This window comes from Parasteatoda tepidariorum, chromosome 9 (genome assembly GCF_982258835.1).
Source record: "Parasteatoda tepidariorum strain Cologne lab strain chromosome 9, Ptep-v5.0, whole genome shotgun sequence".
Classification (NCBI taxonomy): Eukaryota; Metazoa; Arthropoda; class Arachnida; order Araneae; family Theridiidae; genus Parasteatoda; species Parasteatoda tepidariorum.
Window position 1 is genome coordinate 81,925,282 of NC_141763.1, and position 14,696 is coordinate 81,939,977.

Genomic DNA, 14,696 nt, shown 5'->3' on the forward strand with positions numbered 1-14,696 from the left:
TTCGGGCCCATCCTTGGTAACTAACAAATCAAAACTCAGAATAACAAATCACTTCAGCAGTGCAGAAAGAACGACACTTTAAAACCCTCTTGTTACACTCAATTTGCGCTTTTGTTTTCATCTTTTGTTTTCATATTTTGTAATCTGGCAATCTTTCTGCGAAAACATTTTTAAATCATTCTTGAAAAATATCCGTCCATGTAAGTTGTTCTGATTTTGCTACTCACTTTATAGTCCCCCCTTTTTAATGTTTTTTCTTTTCATTTTATTTTATTATCTGTTTTTACATGTTGTTTTTACTTATTTTTACTTTTTGTGATCTATTTTATTTGTAGTTATTTTATAAAAAAACTTTTTGAGTGCTCCTCACACTATTGTATTAATATATTTTGCTTTGGCTTTATTGATACAATATCAGAAAGCACTCTGTTTTGCGGATATAATCGTGTGGGCTGAAGAAAAGATTATATCCTTTTTTTTCCGGTTTTTTAATTAACATTTATTTATTTTATTTTTTTAAATAAAATGTTGTTTGTTATTTTTTTACTTATTATTTCTTTGTTTTATTCTTCATTTTGAACTTATATATATATATATATATATGTATATATATATATATATATATATATATATATATATATATATATATATATATATATATATATATATATATATATATATATATATATATATATATATATATATATATATATATATATATATATATATATATATATATATATAAAACACTTCACAAGGCAACTTTTAGTGATAGATTTTTTCCCTAATTTTGAAACTGCAAAAGGATAATATTGTAAGTTATTATCAGTCCAAACATTCCGAGAGTAAATCTTTTCTCCAATTCAAACAAACCAAGTGGAACAACAGATACATTCTTTCTGAAACGTTCGAATGCTGAATGTAATATTAATAGATTGGTAACGAGTGAGTTACGATTTTCCTCAAGTTTTGATGCCAGATCATCTTTAATGGATTGAACTTCGTTCGTCACTTTATCGCAAATATTGACGAGAAAAATATATTGAATTGAATGTACTATAAGTGTTATTAAATACTTAACTCTTCCATAAATCATCTCAAAGGGATTTAAAAATAGATATAGGGAAAAGCATATGGTGATAAACCACACCGTAATCAAACAAATAATTAAAGATAAAAGCAAATCATTTATTTTCTTAATTTCAACAGTCATTTTCTTGTAATCACTGATGATTTGAATTGATTTCGAAGATGTTATTCGAATTCTTATATTCTCTCTAACTAAGCGATTGTAAAAGTTAATAGTACTGAAGTTTTCCAACTGAATAAAATAACAAATGAAAGCACAACTAGCAGGAATTAAAATGATGAAACCGAATGACCAGCAATACAATATTTTCCATATAATTGCAAAAGATTGTTTGGTCTTACTGTTTAGGTGGCTTAAGTCAACAAGATCGAAAAAAGCTAGACGAGCAATTCTATCATAGTCTCCATATACCCAGAAGATTTCAAAAACGCAAATAGTGTAATAGATAAGAAGCAAAGGGAACACAACCATCATTAATTTGTCTGTTTGTCTGCGATTTTGCTTTGAACAAATTTTTGTTCTAATTTGATGGATGCAAACTGCATTTTTTAGTATTCTTCTCAAGATTGAACGTAAAATGAAACTCATTACAAATATTAGAAAATATCCTGTGATTTGCATTATGACAATTAAATTTCTTAGAAATGTGAACTGTTGAATATGAAAAGTATATGCATGGGATTAACCACATTATGTAAAGTCCAGTGTAGAACACATCCTGCATTTTAATGGCAGTATTACTAATTCTTTCATTCTTCGCTTTTGCAATTCCAAAACACTTTAGAATAAGAAGTAAGAACTTCCAGTCCTTAGCCTGAAATATGTTTGTATCTTGAACACCGTAACCGTTATTCATTATTGTTGGCAAAAATTGGATGAATTGAAATGTTAAAATTAGTACATCAAAAAGTCAAACTTTAAAATTTATGCTTTTAACTATCTGGGAAAAGGATGAATAAGATGTTATAAATACAATGAACAAATCTAATAGAATTGTCGAAAAAGATTGTACTAAATTATTCTAACAGAGTTATTTTGAAAGATTGTTCTAACACAAATATTTTAACAGAATTATTCTAACATATTATTCGAACGGAATTAGTTTTAAGGTTTGCTGGTTGTAGTTTGGTTGTAGGTGGATTGCTGCCAGTAGTTTGAAAGCTCTCTCAAGCAGAATTGCTCTAATAGATTGTTCTAACATTATAGTTTTAATAAAGCTTTTCTAATATGATTGTTCCAACAAAATATTCTGACCGAGTTGTTTCAAAAGATTGTTCTAACATAAATATTTTAACAGAATATTTTAACAGAATTATTGTTCAAACAGAATTATTTCCAGAGATTGCTCTAACACATAGGTTCTCAACCTTTTTAACGCTGCCGCCCTCTTAAGGAGCGAAAAAGAGTTTAAACGCCCCCTTTGTGAAAATTCAGTTATTTGGAGCATAATTTGAGCTGAATTATAAAAGGTAACATTTTTAAGCAATATTCTTACGCGTTAACTTTGTTTGGTTTTTAGAAAAAAATAGTGTGAACGTTAACTCGATACTTTTCTCCCGGCAGGTAATCGCAATCTTTTTGTTATAATCAAAATAAATACGGTAATGAGAAAACAAACAAAGAAATCTATGCTAAAAAGAGTTATTTAAACTTAATTAGATAATTAAAAAAACATCAAAAACAATTTTTTACACTAAAACGTGGTATCAACGAAGCAATCAAGTAAGTATGTCAGTGGGAGGATTGTGCTTGATGGTTCAGAGCTAGTTTCTTAACATTCGGTTCAATATTTTTAGTGAGGTGAAGACGTAAGTCCCCTCGTTGCACGATTTCGAGTCGATTTCTCTTTTTTGTGACTAGATCCGTCACAGCACTGAATCCTCGCTCGACAAGGTAGGAGGTAGGGAAGGCAATTAAAAAAAATTTGACGGTAGAGGCGACTTATGTTATCTTGAAGCCAAAATTCTGTGAGACGATCACCATTCTGGAAGCAAGCTTTCAAAGTTTCATTAGTTGAAAGTTCAACCAATTCCTCCTGAATATGAACCTCTGCTGTTTCAATATTCACGTAAGGGTTCATAACCCATTGAGGGACTTCCAGGGTCAACACATTTTTAAAACGATTAGAAAAGTCCATGTGCAAAGACTCAAGATGTTGACAATATTCTTGTGTATCATCACAGGAAATTTCACCATTCTTTTTAAGATCCGATAAGATCGGAAATTGGCTAAACTCATTCCTACCAAAATTCTGCTTCCACAAAATGAGTTTTTTAGAAAGGCAGAAATAACTGATTTTGAAGTGATCAAATTGAGTTCGTCGCCTTGAAGTTGTAAATTAACACCATTAAATTTTGCAAATAAATCCGTCATGTAGGCAACGTCTATCTTAAATTCTAGCAATCTGTCACTCAGAGCTACATCTTTGTCTTCCAGGAACTCAAGCACAGAGTCGAAAAGATTCCAAAACCTATTGAGACAGGCGCCTTTGGAAAGCCAGCGAATTTCAGTGTGTAGTAGCAAACGATTGAATTCTTCATCGTTTATCTTGTATAGCTGTTTGAATAATCGATCGTTGAAAGCATTACAGCGAATTTTGTTCACAGCAGAGATAACGTATTGCAATGACTGATGCAAGCAGTCACTGAGATAATTTTGCAACTAAATGCTGTCTGTGAATTGCGCAGTGAACAGCTAAAATATCTGGTACCTCCCTCTTCAAAAAGGCGATAAACCCACGATGTCGACCCACCATTGCAGGAGCTCCATCAGTGGCAACAGACATAATATTCGTAAGAGGAATGTTTTTCTCTTTAAAATAATCTTTGACAGTGTTAAAAATAGATTCTCCTTTGGTATCTATAATCAAGCTTCGAGCAAAAAGCATCTCTTGAACAATTTTTCCTTCCTTAACAAGCCGGACGTACGCCAACAATAAAGCCTCATTACTTGGCAAGGTTGATTCATCAACTTGCAGGGAAAATTCATTCGACATCAAAAGTTTGCATAAGGACTCCTCAACATCTTCCGCCATCTCATCAATTCGTCGCCGAACTGTATCGTTGCTTAATGGGATATTTTTTATTACATTAGATGCTGCTGGATGGTGTAAAACTGTTTCTAAGACTTCCTTAACAGACGGCAGTATCAACTCTTCGCCGATGGTATGAGCTTTCCCAGATTTGGCAATTAATTTTGATATGTTATAAGAGGCTATCAAACCATCGTCGCATTTTTGGGACGAGGTTGCTAGTAATCCTGAGACCGAAGGTGCCTTCAGAAACTTGTCCTTGATGTTCTTGAAAAATGACAAGTCTTTATTCTGTTTGTCAGGGTGAATTTTTTGCAAATGCTCCTGCAAACGAGAAGGTTTCATGGCCTCATTCGATAAAACTTTGTTGCAAAGTAAACACATAGGTAGTTGAGAGTTCGATGGTGATTGAACAAATCCAAACTTCAAGTAAGTGGCATTGTATTGACGACACTTCTTTTTGTTAAACGACATTGTTGGCGGCAGCAAAATGCAAAAGATGAAAGAAAATCAACTATTTCTTAAAATTAATGAATAATATACTATAAAAAACTGATTCACACACGTACCTGGCCAAAGAAACAATGAAATCGAATCGAAACCTGGGAAAAAACTGAAAGGAGTGAATGAAAACTATCATAAGAAATACTGATCAAATCAAATATTCATACTAAAAGAGTTCAATTTTCGCCAAATGGCTTGAATGAGTCACAGCTATTGGAGACAGTCTTAGAAAATCCGATAACAGTAACGGCTGCTGTCTGCCAAAATCTTTATTGTGATTTAATAATCCCCCCTAATACTTCTGAGGATCCTAGAAAAGGAAAAATTGAATACACTCGAATTTTAAAAAAATAATAATAATTTCCTCTCGTTCTAATAATGATTTTACTCTAAAAAAACTAAACAGCATAACACTTTCGATTTAAAATTAATGAGCGAATATGAATATCAAATTGACGCCTATCCGTCCAATAGTTCAGAACACAGTAGTCACCCCGCACTAAAATCTGAAAATTGATCTAATGAATATGTAACTCTCGAAGGTCTGCACTGCTCTTCTAGTCTAAATTTGATGAAAATAAAACCGCAAATTTATTGCTCGATAGTAAAGAAAAAAAAAGTTTTATTCAAAATAAATAAGCCGTTCCCAGAAATAAGAAATTTATTAATCAAATTTTCCTCCAAACGGCTTAAATAAGTTAGAACCATACGCCAAATGGTTCGAAAAAGTCAGAGGCAAAAATATGACTCATGCGCTGTGCAATACTGTTTCGAAACGGAGAAAAGGTGTCGTACAAGTTCGTCTTATTGCTGGTGCAAATGATGCATCGAATATTCTCATTTTTTCATTTAATATTAATTTATGATTTATTTTACTTATTAAATTAATCTTAATTTAATAATTTTATTTGGGAGTTTTGAAACTAAATTTGAATGACTAACCATGCTCATCGCCCCCCTACCGCCCATAGCATATACAACGCCCCCCTACAGCCCAAAACAAGTTCACTGCCCCTCAGCATACTCCCACCGCCCCCCGGGGGGCGGTATCGCCCCCGTTGAGAAACAATGCTCTAACAGAATGTCAAAAATAGATTTTTCTAACAGTGTATGAACAAATTCTTTTAACTTAGAGTTTTCAAAAAATTTTACTTAAAGATGAATCAAAGAGAGTGTTTTCATAGAATTATACTAAAAGGTCAATTTAACAGATTGTTCTAAACATGTTTTTCAAATTGTTAGCAGAATTGTTTCAGCAAGTTTTTCAAACAAGTCTTTTAAAGAAAATTTCACTTACAAACTGCTTCAACAGATTTCTCGAACAAAATTGTTCTAACAAAAGTTTTATACTACATTGTAAAGAAATCTTCTATTGTCTTTTTTAAGGACTTTTAAGCCTTTTAAGAATTCAAAGTTATCAACTTATTAAATTTATTCAATTAACTGAACATTCAATAAATTTTCAACTGTTGTTTGTAACACACTTTCTTTTTTAAAAATGCTATGCATCAAAAGTACTTGGGAAATAATTTAATTTCCTCAGAAATGTTTCTTTGATATTTTTACCAAATTTTTCATAAATTCCTTTCTTTTAACATAATCAGCAACATTCTTGTAATAAAATGTGGTTTTAATGTGGTTCTTGTAATAAAAGCTATTAAATACTACTTTGGCAAAAATATCATCTATTTTCTATTGGTACCATTAGAATTCTTATAAAAGCTTTCTTGGATGATAGCACACGCAACTCATTCAAAAAAATTTATTTTCAGACAACTGTCCTTGATTGCTAACCAAATTTTATTTGCTTACAAGGTTTTTATTTCTTGCACAGATAAAGCATATAACGTTTAGCTGCTGTCAAATATCTATTTTCCACTGTTACCATTACGATTATTTGTATTATATTATACGATTATTCGATTATACGATTATGCGATTATACGATTATTATACTATTATAGAAGATATAATTTTTCTTGAACGATAACATACATTTTCTTACATGCAATATTCTAAAAGCAATAAAAAATTTCCCAGAGATTTCATTTATTGCTAGCCAAACTTTATTTCTTTTTAAAATCTTTATTTCTTGCACATATAAAGCACATAACGTTTTGCTATTCATTAAACAGTGTTAGTATATTTTAATATATCACAATTCGTTTAGATTCACTTTCAATAAAATCATAATCTATTCTCTACTGCAGCGTTTCTCAACCTTTCAGTATTCGCGGCCCAGTTTTCAATCATAATTTTCATCGCGCCCCCCACTTACAGTAAAATGTATACAACAGTAATGTATATTGAGTATTTTGAATTCTGTCCTTAAATTATTTTTAACTAACTACCAAAACAAAAGTAAAGTAAAAATCAGCAACAATTGAGATTGTAGAAACTATGTTTGGAGTTAATCTTTCAAAACAATTACAGTCCATACCTCTTGCAAATGATACTGTTGCTCGTCGAATAGGTGATACAGCTGAAAATGTAGTGTCAGCTTTTCTCGATGTTGCGTGACAAAATGTTTTCAATAAACTTTGAAGCAAGAGATATTAATAAAGATGCTCATTTCATTTTGCCTATGTTTGATTTTGTGATAATATGTCAGTAGTAGAACTACTTTTCTGCAAATCAATAGAACTCAAAAACAACAGCGCTAGCATTATTTGCTATTTTAAGTGATGTTATGAATGATGCAAACACAAAATGCAAAAATTGCATCGGAATATGCTTGTTCAATATCCGGAAGGTTCGAAAGTATACAAGCACTAGTAAAACAAAAATCCCCTCAATGCGTCTGGACACATTGCATGATCCACAGAGAAGCTTTGGGTTCGAAAGAAATACGTCCTGGTTTAAATATTGTATTAACTGCGGTTGTAACCATTTCAAATTATATAAAAATTAGAACCCTGAGATCAAGAATCTTTTCTGCTCTTTGTAATGACATGGGTTCAGTACATTCAGAGTTACTATTTAAATGTAAGGCAAGATGTTTATCACGTGAGAAATTTTTGCAACGTGCTCATGAATTAAGAGAAGAAATCGTCATTTCCTTAGAAGATAACAGACCGGAAACCGGGAATCTACACTATTGTTTATTTGTGATGAAATTGAGATACTTGGTCGTCACATTCGAGAAATTAAATAACTTGAATCTTAAACTCCAAGGAGCAAATACACATATGTTGGATACGAGTGATGAAGTTAATGCTTTTTGTAGAAAATTAGAATTGTGGGGCAGAAATTTAAAGCAAAAAAACCTAACAATGTTTGCAAATGTGGATAATTGTACTAAAACTTATAAGGCTGAAGATGAATATATGAAAGTTACGTTTGTAACCATTGAAAATTATTTAGCCATGTTGGCAAAGAATTTTAAAAAGTATTTTCCTGCTCATGACAAACTGCTAGCAAGTTACGAGTGGGTTAGGAATCCATTTCATAAGACTCCCGAAGGACTCTCAATTGATGAGGAAGAAAAATTCCTAGACTTCACAAGTGGCGAAACTGAAATGCAATTTAGTTATAAATCACTATTTGAATTTTGGCAGGAAGAGGATTTTTCTGCACTGAAACATAGGGCATTTCGCATTCTATTACCGTTTTCAATATCCTACCTTTGTGAAACTGGATTTTCTGCTGTGGCTTCTTTGAAGACAAAATATGGATCACGACTAAATATAGAAACAGGACTGAGAGTGGCTATTTCTAATATTAAGCCTCACCTCAAAAAACTTTGCTCTGCAGGACAGACCCATGGAAGTCACTAAAAATTATTAATTTTTTTTAAAATTTAGTATGTTTGATTAAGTAAGGTGGGTATGCCAAAGGTGACCAGTGCTCCTAACGTAGCCCCCCCCCCAAAGTAAAATAAAATTTATTTTGAATCATAAGATGTCCCTTCTGCATTGTAAATCTTGTATCTGAGGTGCACGAGGCTGAATTGGAAGATATTTCCTTGAATGGCCTCCATTGTATGAAGTGATTTAATTATTTGCAGTTGTCGTTCTAATTTCCAGATGAGAAAATAATGTGTTTAATTTCTTTGAACTTTGAGTTATAATATGTTTTCTGAAAGTTTATTTCTTTTTATTTAACCACATTACTTTAATTCGAATTAATCTATCAGATTAATAGTTTTATGTCGTGCAAATGGTAAGAGAGTACTTAAGTATGTTCCCAAGTGGCGCGACACTCGGGCCACCTTCGAAAGCAAACGTGAAATCTATAAAAGAGTTAATTATAAATCATTACGTAGCATATTATTTCTAAAAAAGGAATGCTTGAATTAAATGCCAATTGATTTATTTCATTTTAAGCAAATGTGGAACTTTGGTATTTTTTTAAATTTTTATAATATTTTGACGTTTTCTGCACTTTAGTAGACTTTGCGATATTTCGTTTCAAGTTTTTTGTTTTGTTTGCATTTTAAAGTCATTTTTCAGATATTTTTTTATTTTTGTGGTAGTTATGAGTGTTTTTGTGGTCGATTCTGGTATTTTCTTGCAAATTTGGGTATTTTTAGATTAGTTATGGGTTTAGTTAGTAAACTCTAGTATGATTATTTAACTCTTACTTGTTGGCTAATCCTTCTGAAAAAATCAACTCAATAATTCTTGATTAATTCTAATGAGTTAACTCAAAAGAATCACTATTGACTTCACACAAGAACTATCAAAGTAAAATCAATAAGCAAATTATACACTCTGAAAACAAATATCTTTTTTTAAAGTCGGGAAACTTGTTCCTACCAGCAAGACACTTAAAGTGCTTTTTTAAAAGAAGTTTGCCAGTCCAAGTGTTTTTTCTAAAGATAATTTGAGTAAGTGAAAAAGTGATTTCAAAAAATGGCTCACCTTTGGAACCTGTGCGAAACCTTAGGTGCAGAAGCTAAAATTTTAAAATTGTACTATAAAATAAATGAAATTTTATTTTACAATTAAAAGTATACGTGATATATATTAGAGATAGGTGTAAGATGTTACAGAAAAAATTCAGATACACAGACTTAATCAGAAAATTATAAAAAAAATCCTTAAGGCCAAGCCACCCTTGGCTCCCCACCTTAAATTTTGATTTAATAAGTTGTTTCACTTTAATAAGTTATTAAATATGTCAAAATGTATTTTGTTTTCTATGTATATGTGCGCTTTCCTTTCATCCAGTTAATCAATTTTTTTAAATAATATTTTCTCTTGAATATTCTCGCGCCACCCCTCTGGTGTGCTCGCGCCCCCCTAGGGGGGCGCGCCCCACAGGTTGAGAATCGCTGCTCTACTGTTTCCATTACGATTCTTATAGAAGATATAATTTTACAATTCATATAGATAAACTTTTAATAGAAAATCAGAATTTAAAATATATATTGTACTAGTAAAAACTAGTTTTGTGGCTGCATGTTTTGCATAATTATACTTTGGTTTCATTAATATACCTAATAGTTTCAATAGTAAAGCCAAAAACCATTTCAACTATATTTCTATCTACTGAATATTTTTAATTCCGTTAGAATATCATAATTAAAGTTGTATTTGAAATTGAGTTAGAGACTTTCTCAGCAAATCAACATGGCACGCAGCATTTTCGTGAAGCAATAACAGCACTGAAAATGCATTTTAAGAAAATGGAAACTAATTTGCTTTGCATATGTCTTTTATAATTACATTTTGATGTTTTTTAATCACATAATAATTTTATTACAAAAACAAAATTTAATTCAGTTTCATTTTGGGGAATAGTAGGTGATTAGAATAATGAAGATAGAAACACATTAAATTGAACATTATAAATGCAAAAAATGAAATCATGTTCAATATTATTCATGCTTCATAACGAATTCAAATGAATAAATGTATTATTTATATTATTATGATTGCTTTTTGAAAAGACATAAATTCTAGTAATTGTTTTGGTATAAGCACATATCTAACTTAAGAAATATTTTCCAAAAAAATATTCCTTTTTAAAGCTATTTTTAATTGAACAACTGTCACATAAGTTTTCAATTATTTTAAAATCCGATTTTTTTATCTGTAATATATGAAAAATACAATTGATTTCAATATTTACAATTTGTTAAAAATATTTTTGCGATGCAATTGCACATTTTCAATTAGTTTCCTAAACTATTATTTTGTCATGAAGCAGTCATATATTAATTTTGTAAGTTATACTTAACTTGATAAAAAGAAGTTTAGCTGCTTACAAGATCGAGAATTTCAGCAGCAAATATAAATTTATAATTTTTTTCATATCATGTCGCTATAAAAAATGGAAATTCAGTAAAAAAACAAACTATTTTTATTTAATTAAGAGAAATTTGAAAAAGAGAGAGATAGTTCATGTTACGAAATTTGTTAATAGTATAGCAAATTCTCTCACTTTATTTCCCATTAATACATTAGTTATGTAGCAATGTCATTATTTATCCATACTAATTGTTTTCGGCAGTTAAAAAATAAAACATCATACGTCATAACCTCCCGCCCTTCTTTCCCATCGGTTTTAAACTTGAAAAAAATAATAACTTAATAAAAAAAGAATCTAATAAAAAATAGAAAAAGCAACAATTGCAAAACCTATTTTCTTTTTACATGAAATTTCAATTTGCCATTGTTTTACAATTTAAAAAAAAAATCCTAAAAAATGTTTCTAATCATTTTAGTTATTCGAAATTTGTTTTTATGAGACTGTCGAATCTCTTAACGATTTGAGTTACAAGCATCATTTTCTATTATAAAATTTTTAATTTAAAAACACCGATTATATATAAAAAATAATTATATTTGAACAATCAAAATATAAATAATTTTGATTATTCAAATGTAATTCTGCTTAATTTAACAACCAGTGATTTCTTTAACAGGTGTTAAGTTGCCACTTCCTCAAAAAAATTGCATATTGCATTATTTTACTGTGAAATAATTAAATATTACACCATTTTATCACAAGATAACTGAATTTAACACTATTTAACCAAGAAAAATTTAATTATGAAGCTATTTTACAAAAAAATAATTAAAAATGACTACATTTTATCAAGAAATAATAAAATACAACACTATTTTATTAAGAAATAACTGAATATTACACTATTTTACGAAAAAAAAATTGACTATTATACTATTTAACCAACAAGTTAAATATTGCACCAGTTCACCAAGCACGTATTTTTCAAATTTCTTTATTAAATTTGTGTATTTTGATGAGAAATACACATAATTAAATACATTATGAGAAAAATTTATTTACCTTTAAAATAGGTAGGAATAATATTTTTTACGGTATGAAAGAAATTTTGTCTTCGTTCAAAGATGAAAAAACTTTTTTTTCTCAAAAATATCAATAGTTTTTCTTATTTTCACCCAGCAAATTGCTATATAGGTCATTCATCACCGTCTTTCTTGTCTTATTGAGCAATTTTTCTTTATCACTTCTCATTGTTATTTTACAAGCTTTAGTGGTGTTATCTACAATAAAGATAAATAAAAGTTGATTCTTGTATACAATTTCATTCATTATATAACCATAGCTGTAGAGATGGTTGCTGAAATATTTGACTCCGGACTATTCTGAGAGCTTAACTACAACTCCGGCTCCAAGTCATACTTTATTAAAAATTATTCTGTATCTCAAAAAAATATTAGTATTACTGCTAAGTAAATATAAATTTCAAAGTATGAAACTGCAAAAGACCAGTATAAAAAAGGATAAGATATCAATATCTTGCATGCACTTTCGCAAATTTATAACAACATATAACAAAATGAATCTCTCAGGAATACTCTTCGCTGTTTAAATTTTCATTCTAAAAATACAGTAAAATAACCGGCAGTAGTTTGTCAATTTAATTAATAGTAAAGTTTACGGATAAGAGCATTTCTTTGTTTTTACAACTAGTGTAGTTAAAAAACCATGAATACAAAGCTATACAGTTTTGTAATTACTTACAACCAACATGGTTTCTTAATCGTAAAAGGGAAATTTAACTGGATATTGGTAATTTATGATAAGCTCTTCGGTTGATAATAGACATTGGAGTTAAATTTTGTTTGAGTTGTGTTTAGTCAAATGAATCATGGAATGTGGCTTGATTGGTTTATCTGGTGGTGCCATCTATCATGGGAAATAGGAAATACTAGATTTTTTGTGATTAGCTGCTCAGTGGTGCTGTTATCTGAGTGTGGCTGAGAGCTTAATATTCTTATAGTCGAAGGATAACCGAATGCGGAGTGCAGGAAACTGGAAACTCTTTGTGTAATGAAGTAATTGCAGAAATATTGTGGTGCCAATGCCGCGATTCGAACCGGCTCTGAGATTGAAATTATTATTATTGATAATTTCAATATAAATATCTTCGGCCTAAATATAAATATTTTTGATTGAAATTTTTGCAATATGAGTATTTTAGGAAATTATAACTAATGTTTCTTTGTTTGAATCAAAATAAAATCTGTTATTGTTAAAGGGTATTGATAAAACTTGGTATATACATATATGGAACATTTGAAAAAGAAATTTGCAATTAAACTTTTGTTTAAATTTCGATAACCAGCTGAGATAGGGCACCCATAAAGAAAAACAAAAAACAAAAATTGGTGATGAGGAACTTAATTTAATTATACCAATATAATTTTACATTCCATTTTCATGAAATACATTATCAAAAAAGTATTATAGAGAGCACGCCAAGTTTCGCGATCCATTTTAGCTACATGGCGTACTTGCTTTGAATACAGTTTTATTTAAAAGCCACTGTCGTCTTCTTTGATCAAACATAACTCGAACTCTCCAGTTTCTTTAAATTTAGCAATTGTCTTTTTCAACGTTTGCAAATATCATGGACAATTTTTAATACACAGGGTTAAGTAGAAGATTATTCATCAAATTTTAATTTATACGATCTTTTCAAGCTTATTACAATCAGCTTATATCCCTTTAAGCTAATTTGGAAGCTTGCGTAGTTATATTCTATCAGATTGAATTCGTTACTACTTAAAGCAATAAGCCTTTAATAAGGTTTTTCGAAAGTCTTTCGCCAAGAAAAATATAAAAAAAAACATAGTTTAATTTATTTGCACGTGAATCAAAGCTATAACTTTAAACTGTATATGCCATCTTGCCGTAAAAAATTATCTTTGTTTTGGAACGAACAAATAACTAAAGTATTTTAAGAGTTATTAAATTTTTTTTAAAAATCGCCAATTTGGCGACATTTTTCTATCTTGATGAAAAGTATCAAAATCAATGCCTTATTCCTTTTTTTGCAAATTTTTGTGAGCCCAGATAATGCAGCATTGGTGTAATTTTCAAAACGTTAAAAAATTAGACTTTAAACGCTTTAATTTTTCTCAATACTGTGGCCAATACTATTGACGTTTTGCGCAATTTGCAGAATAAACATAGAGTTCGTTGGCTAAAGATAGGCTAAAGTAGATCTAACGGGTATGAGTAACTGTTTCAAACTCACATCAGTTTCGAAAATAGCATATTGTTCGCAAAAAAAGCGAAGCATAATTTCATTCGATCACAGAGCTTTTGAAAAACAACCTTAATAAGACTATTCACAATAAACCATCATTATTTTGGGTAAAGGCTAACTGGTTGCATCAAGACAACTGAGTGATAAATAACATATCTTCTATTTGGAGTCAGGATATGTGCACTCGCAGAAGTAAACCTAAAAAGTTTCAGGCTGATTATAAAATAATGGGAACTTTTCCAATTAGTTTGGTTCATTTCATACTTACTGCTGTAGCTTCTTAAATTAAGAACAATGGATTATTCAATTAGCTTACGGCATATACATTTAGTTTCATCTATAACTATCAACCTGGGGACTATGGAAACTATGTTGGTCAAAATAGTTTAACTTTTATCACAACTACCTTGTAGAGTAAAACAATAAATCTGCGTGCTTGCTCGACGATTTGAGAATTTCATATCAGAAATTTAAGATGACGTTGCATTTCATTTTATTTCTTAAGAATTTTTCATTTGATTTTCCAGTAGTATTTACATTAAGATTATATTAAAACTTAATAGGTTTCTGCTTTAATCATAAAA

The 14,696-nt window shown here is 30.0% G+C and overlaps 1 protein-coding gene across 2 annotated transcripts in view; it reads right to left on the reverse strand.

The window, feature by feature from the left end:
- LOC107442736 (acetoacetyl-CoA synthetase) overlaps positions 1-12,062 on the reverse strand; it is a 49,054-nt gene extending 36,992 nt beyond the window's left edge. Inside the window, exon 1 of one of the 2 annotated variants that reach the window (XM_087152247.1) lies at positions 11,883-12,062. The gene's annotated coding sequence lies outside the window, so the exon portion shown is untranslated. The remainder of the gene's footprint in view (positions 1-11,882) is intronic. The other variant, XM_087152248.1, reaches the window with a different exon arrangement.
- Between the last annotated feature and the right edge of the window lie 2,634 nt (positions 12,063-14,696).